We start from the raw sequence: 7,176 nt of genomic DNA, 5'->3' as shown, positions 1-7,176 counted from the left end.
GCTAACGGGTTCACATATTTAGTAAAAAGTCTTTTAAAAAATCTTGTTTTTATTGTTCTAGTTATCACTTTTAAACTCAGCTGTGGAGTTCAGTCTTGAATTACCATTATCTAGGGATGTCAAACGGTTAAAACGATTGTGATAGACCTCAAAATTTCTGTGGTTGATCTGGTTTAATCTCCCCATTTTGCTTCTAAAACTCTTGATTTTACTCTGAATTTTAGTTCTGTTTTAAACTAAGATTAATAGATGTGCTGATGAGGATGGAAATGAGGAACTCTGAACATATTTTTATGATATTAACTTCACCTCAGATAAAGGACATTTTTATGAATTTAAACAGAATAAAAGGAACAGCAAAGAAGTGAAATGTTGCATAACACAAGGTGTAGATGACTTCTTTCTTTTTATTGTGAGTTTCTTAAACTGAAAAGTGACACAGAGGAACAGTGGACTTATTTTAAATCTCTGTGGCTGTAGAGAAACATTGCAGAGGCTCAGCCAAAGTGTTCTGAAAGGGACAATAAAGCATGCAGATAATGTGATTAAGAAAAAGCTAGGCTAATTATGTACCTTAATTAATCATATTAAGGCTGACAGCCCAATTTTTTTCTCTACCTTCAGTGCATGAATATAGGGCAGTTTTTGTTGATTAAAAGAATTCAAAGCCCTATATTAGGTAGATATTACTTAGATTATTTTTTACTTTCTTTTAAAACTCCTGTGTGGAGTTTTTAGCTCGTTTATTTCTGAAAAATGACTGAAATGTACTGATGCCTCTTTATGGGCTACAAAAGAGAAAAAGACACCAAACAAGAAAATTAATGATTTCTCTGTTTTTTAAATATCTTAAACAACTCAGGCAGGGCAGGTGTCATATCAGGATAGTTGGAGCAGATTGCATGAACAGACATTTTCACCTTTACAGTGTCAAACATTTTTTACAAGTAACTGTTAGAATCAAAACAATAAGATTTTTATTTTAATAAAATGTATTTGAAAAGACAAATCGGCAAAAATAAAAGATCCACAATGGCCGATAAGATTGCAGCAAACTGAAAGATCCTCACAGCATTCTTTAATGATCCTCCTCAATATTCTGTTTATGTTTTGATGTGGAAGTTTTCTAGCCAAGTCTTACTTTCTCTATAAGTGGTGACAACAGTGGGGGGATGGGTTGGGCTACTAACACAGGACCCACACTGCAGAAAGAATTACATTTCTATAGAGTAATCGTCCTGCTGTGAAGGGGTCACTGCACCTCTGTCCCGTAACCTTTGACCTCTGACCCCTGCTGAGGTTTGTGTTTATTGGAAACAAGTGACATCCTCCACACGACCAAAACAGAGTGCAAAAAACTGCAGTTCTCTGAATGTCCACTTAAGGCTCACTGATAAAACTAAGGAAACTTCATAAAGGCCCTTATAAGAGTACCTGTTATAACAATAAAAATAAACTTATACAGTCTGATTCAGAGACTAGTCGTTAATTGGGGCTTGGGATATTTGACTAACAGATGTGGTATAAGGCCTGTTTCTAGATTCACCAAAAGGGAGGCAGTTGTTCCAATATGGAAGTCAACCTCTATGGGCCTCACAACTTGGATCAAGTTACTGTAACTACGCCCATGTTTTATAGTCTGTCATTGGCATATGGATCCCATGTGTCTCCACAGAATAATGCAGGATTCACAAGCACCACTTTGAATACAGAACCCTTGTTAACAGCAATGTGAAAAATGACAATCCTCTAATATGATTTAATCACCTGACCTGAGTGTCAATATCAATATCCGTTGAAGGTTACAGATAAAGATTGCAGATTCTGGTTGTGCTGGCGGATTCTGTCAGCTGAGTGTGTGCTGACACGTCAACAAAACACTCTGATCCTGAGGTTGTAATGACAGCTCCCTTCTTAAAACACACAGGTATACACTTACTTTATCTGTGCAACATGTTTGTTAAAAGAAAAATCAACCAGAATATTAAAATTAAAAACATCTGGATATCTATCTAAAACACAGCTGATTCATTCAGAAGGTACTTGATAAACACTGAATAATTCAGTGTTTTGAAAATCACATTAAAAAAAATATATTTCCGAGGCAGGCAAGGGCGGAGGCCCAGGAGTACTGTCCCCGGGCAACATGGACTGGTTCTAGGAACATCACCTCTCTGGTGGGGAAGGAGCAGGAGCTGGTGCAGGAAGTGGAGCGTTACCAGCTAAATATACTTTGGCCCTCCTCCATGCACAGCATCAGCTCTGGACTTTCTTTTACTCCGGAGTTGCCCAGGGTGAGAGGCGGTGGGCGGGTGTGGGGATACTCACAAGCCCCCAGCTGGCAGCCTTTGTGTTGGAGTTTTCCCCTGTGCACAGGAGGGTTGCCTCCCTGCAGCTTCAGGTTGCGGGGAGGAAAGCTCTGACTGTTGTAGGTGCATATGCACCTTACAGCAGTTCAAAGTATCCGGCCTTCTTGGAGTCTCTTGGTTGTGTCCTGGAAAGGGTGCCTCCTGGGGACTCCTTTGTCATACTGGGAGACTTCAATGCCCATGTGGGCAATGACGGAGACACCTGGAGGGGTATGACTGGGAGTAATGGCCTGGCTTATCTGAACCTGAGTGGTGCTTTGTTATTGGACCTCTGTGCAAACCATGGACTGTCAATAAAGAACACCATGTTTGAACAGAGGGATGCACATAAGTGTACTTGGTACCAGAGCACCCCAGGCCAAAGACAGATGATCAACTTTGTTGTTGTTTCGTCAGATCTGCGGCCGTGTGTTTTGGACACTCGGAAGAAGAGAGGAGTGGAGCTGTCAACTGATCACCATTTGGTGGTGAGTTGGATCAGATGGCGGGGGAGCCACACGGACAGACCTGGTAAACCTAAACGTGTAGTGCAGAAGAACTGGGAACCCCTGTGGAAGCCCCTGTCTGGAGGTCTTCAACTCCCACCGCCAGAAGAACTTCTTGTGCATCCTGGACGAGGCTGGGGACATGGAGTCTGAGTTGTCCATGTTCAAAGCCTCTGTTGTGGAAGCAGCAGCTACAAGTTGTGGCAAGAAAGTCATTGGTGCCTGTCCTGGTGGCAACCCTAGAACCCGCTGGTAGATGGCAGTGGTGAGGGAAGCCGTCAGACTGAAGAAAGAGGCCTTTCGGGCTTGGTTAGCCCAGGGGTATCTGGAAGAAGCTGACAGGTCCGGGATGGCATGGAAAGTGGCAGCTGTGGCTGTTGCAGAAGTAAAAATCCAGGTGTGGAAGGAGTTGGGGAGGCTATGGAGAAAGACTTTCGGTTGGACCCAAAGGTGTTCTGGAAAACTGTTTGACAACTCAGGAGGGGAAAGCTGAGCTTGGCTCAGGCTGTTACAAGCAGGGGTGGAGAACTGCTGACCCAAGAGTGGTGGAAAGAACATTTTCAGAAACTCTTGAACCTGTCTAAGATGTTCTCCAAGGAGGAGACAGAGTCTGAGGATCTAAGGGAAAGCTCAGCTATATCCTTGGTAGAGGTCACTGAGGTGGTCAAAAAGCTCCCCAGTGGCAAGGTGCCAGGTATTGATGAGATTTGACCTGAGATGCTGGAGGCTCTTGATGTTGTTGGGCTGTCATGGATGGCACGTCTCTGCAATGTGGCATGGAGGTCTGAGACAGTGTCTATGGATTGGCAGACGGAGGTGGTGGTTCCCATTTTTAAAAAAGGGGACTGGAGGGTCCAATTATCAGGGTATCACACTACTCAGCCTCCAGGGGAAAGTCTACTCTAGGGTGCTGGAAAGGAGGCTCCGTCCTATTGTCGAAGCTCATATTCAGGAGTAACAATTCAGATTCTGTCCTGGTCGTGGGACAATGGACCAGCTGTTTACTCTCGCAGGGCTCCTGAGGTAGCATAGGAGTTTGCTTATCCAGTCTATATGTCATTTGTGGACTTGTGCATGTGGGAGGTACTACGGGCTGCAGCATGCCATCAGGTCCCTGTATAACCAAAGTGAGAGCTGTGTCCGCATCCTTAACACAAAGTCGTCCATGTTCCTGGTGTGCAAAGGCTGCCCCTTGTCTCCAATGCTGGTTGTGATTTTCATGGACAGGATCTCAAGGCACGGTCATGGCAGTGGGAGGAGGGTTTCCAGTTTGGAGAGCGCAGGGTTTCATCACTACTGTTCGTTGATGATGTGGTTCTTCTGGCTTCCTTAGCTGGGGACCTCCAGCAGGCTCTGGAGCAGTTTGTTGAGGAGTGTGAAGTGGCTGGTATGAGAATAAGCACCTCCAAGTCTGAGGCCATAGTCCTCTGCCGGAAAACAGTGGGTTGCCCCCTCTGGGTGGAGAGTGAGTCTTTGCCCCAAGTGAAGGAGTTTAAGTATTTCGGGGTCGTTCGGGTATAGTAGAGCAGCTGAGTATAATATTTGGCGTGGAGGTTGAGCCAGACCCTGTTTGCCTTATTCTTGGCCTTCCTGATAGGAAGCTTGTCAATAGACATCACAAACGTCTGTTTAACCTTTTAACATATGCTGCAAGGAAAAACATTCTGTTATCCTGGATTAAGGAGAAGCCTCCAACGAAGAAACACTGGCACAAAATCATCATGCAGTGTATGCCCATGGAGTTTCTTACATGTATGCTGCACTCAACAACTGATACCTTCTACAAGGTTTGGGATCTGTATCTACAGTATATTGATCCCAACCTAGCCAACACATTAACTGTGGGATCCTTAACAGAAGTGACACTGTCAACCAGGACACATAGGATCAATGACTGCACCTTACCCTGAATATAGCCATAATGGGACTGACTTGTCAGCAAATATGAATGAGGGGTGCCAAACCGATAAACTTACGTTTTAATCTTCTTGGTCCACCTGTAACATATGTAATATGTACAACCTGTTTTGCGTATCTTTTATTTCCTAGTAGTGTGTCCTTTTGTAAATTGTCTGAGCTGCCCTGTTCATGTTCTTTTTTGTTTATATGTTTGTTTTAATTTGAAAAACCCCCAATAACAATATGATTGGAAAAAAAAAAAAAGTATCTCAGGGTCTTGTTCACGAGTGTGGGTAGAATGGATCGTGAGATTGACAGGTGGATTGGTGCAACGTCAGCAGTTTTGCAGGCACTGTACCGTACTGTTGAGGTGAAGAGGGAGCTGAGCTGAAAGGCAAAGCTTTCAATTTACCAGTCGATCAATGTCCCAACCCTCATCTATGGTAATGAACTCTGGGTAATGACCGAAAGAATGAGATCGCGGATACAAGCAGTCAAAAAGACATTCCTTAGGAGGGTGGCCGGGCTCAGCCTTAGAGATAGGGTGAGGAGCTCGGACATCCGAGAGGATCTCGAAGTAGAACCGCTGCTCCTTCACTTTGAAAGAAGCCAGTTGAGGTGGTTGGGCATCCAGGATGCCTCCTGGGCGCCTTCCTGTGGAGGTCTTCTGAGCATGTCCTATCGGGAGGACACTCCAAGAAAGACTCAGAACTTGCTGGAGGGATTATATATCCCATCTGGCCTGGGAGCGCCTTGGAATCCCTCAGGAGGAACTGGAAAGTGTTGCAGGGGAGGGATGTTAATGAAGTCAAAACCCAGATTTGTTCATTTTCATAGTAAGGTCATATAAATGCCAAATATATAAAACTGCTCTTTAATTTGCAATGAAGTTCTACTGCAATAAAACCAATGTTTTATTTTTTTGTTGTATTGATCTTTGGAATTAAGTTGTTTTATATCAATCATTGGATGGGATAGCATAATTTTAGGTTAGTTGGAAAGCGTTCAAAGTTTTTTTGTTTTCCACAGAAAATTACCAACCATGAAACAGAAAACCCTTGTGCATGCCCTGTGTGCTCCAAACATGTGGATCCAAACCTTTATGTGGTTGCCCCTTAGGAACCACATAAATGTAGATGGGCAGGGTGGATTTTTCTTTGAAAAATCAGTACTTTAAGACTGCAAAAATTAGAAAATAGTGTGATAGAGGTGAATGCATTTGCTAGGCTGTTTCTGATCCAAGTCTTTAACACTGAATGTTGTGTGAATAAATAAATATTTTAAATAAGTCTGGATTTGAACTTTAATATCTGTATGGATATAAAATATACATCAATGTGTTCACATTAGTGAAGGACTTGTTGTCTGGAGTTTGGGAAAATCTCAGAAGGGCTGCCCGACTTTGAGCTGTTGGGCCAATCAGAATGGCTCACCATTCCAATGATTTAAAATGTCTTAAAAGGCTTTTAATACTTTTTTTTTATCAGTGGTGTTTTTTTTTGTTATTATTTGAGAGTGTTATTGATGAAGCTAAATCCATTTTAAACCAAACTTATTAAAAGTAGGATTGGTATGGCCACCAGGTAGCTCCTGTCAAGGATCTGGTTAAGAAGGCATTTTGCTACAATAACTGTAAACAAGTTAGCTATCATGCTAAGCTATTCTCTCTTTTCACCATGTGCCTGTTTTTCTCCAAAGGAAGACTATACACCATGCCTTAGAAGTGTTTATTTGTGTTCTGATGACCTTCTGTAACATGAAGTGGTCTTATGTGTTCTGATAAAATTGTTGAGATAAACTGGCTGTAGAAAAGCAAAATTTATGGGTCAAACAATTACTGTCCTATATGTGTTTAAGCTGTAAATTTCCCTTTATGGGACCTTAACATGTTGATTCTTGGTGTTTTCTCCAAAGTGTAAACCCCTTGTCAGCATGCACCAACTCCTACTCATTATATTTCATGTGATTTATGTTTTCTTTGTTGAGCATTTCTTTTATTTAGTTGGATCGGTTTAAAGTTTGAGCGCCAGTCTGGGGCAAATTACAGCCTGTTTATGATAATCCATCACGTGTTAACATTACTCAAATTGTTTTTATTTTTTATTTTTACTGGTTTCTCAATGATAACTTAATACTTGTTTAATGAAAAAATGACAGAAATGAAGGCGACTCAGGGAAATGAGGTGATAAAAATATTTTAGACATCTCCTTCGGGCTTCCATACAAATGAATCAGAAAGAGCAAAAACGTTTTAATTGTCTTAATCTGATTTATTTATCTATTCATACTCAGATCCCTACTCCATTACTTATCAGACCTGCTTTACTGTGTTATAAAAACTTCTGGTTAATGTAGGTAGTTCTATTGAAAGATTCAGGATGAACTCGGTGGTGGAGCAGTCTTTCCTGTCTGTGATGGAGACA

The sequence above is a fragment of the Cheilinus undulatus genome, linkage group 9, assembly GCF_018320785.1.
Source record: "Cheilinus undulatus linkage group 9, ASM1832078v1, whole genome shotgun sequence".
In the NCBI taxonomy this organism is placed as follows: Eukaryota; Metazoa; Chordata; class Actinopteri; order Labriformes; family Labridae; genus Cheilinus; species Cheilinus undulatus.
This window is presented reverse-complemented; position numbering follows the sequence as displayed.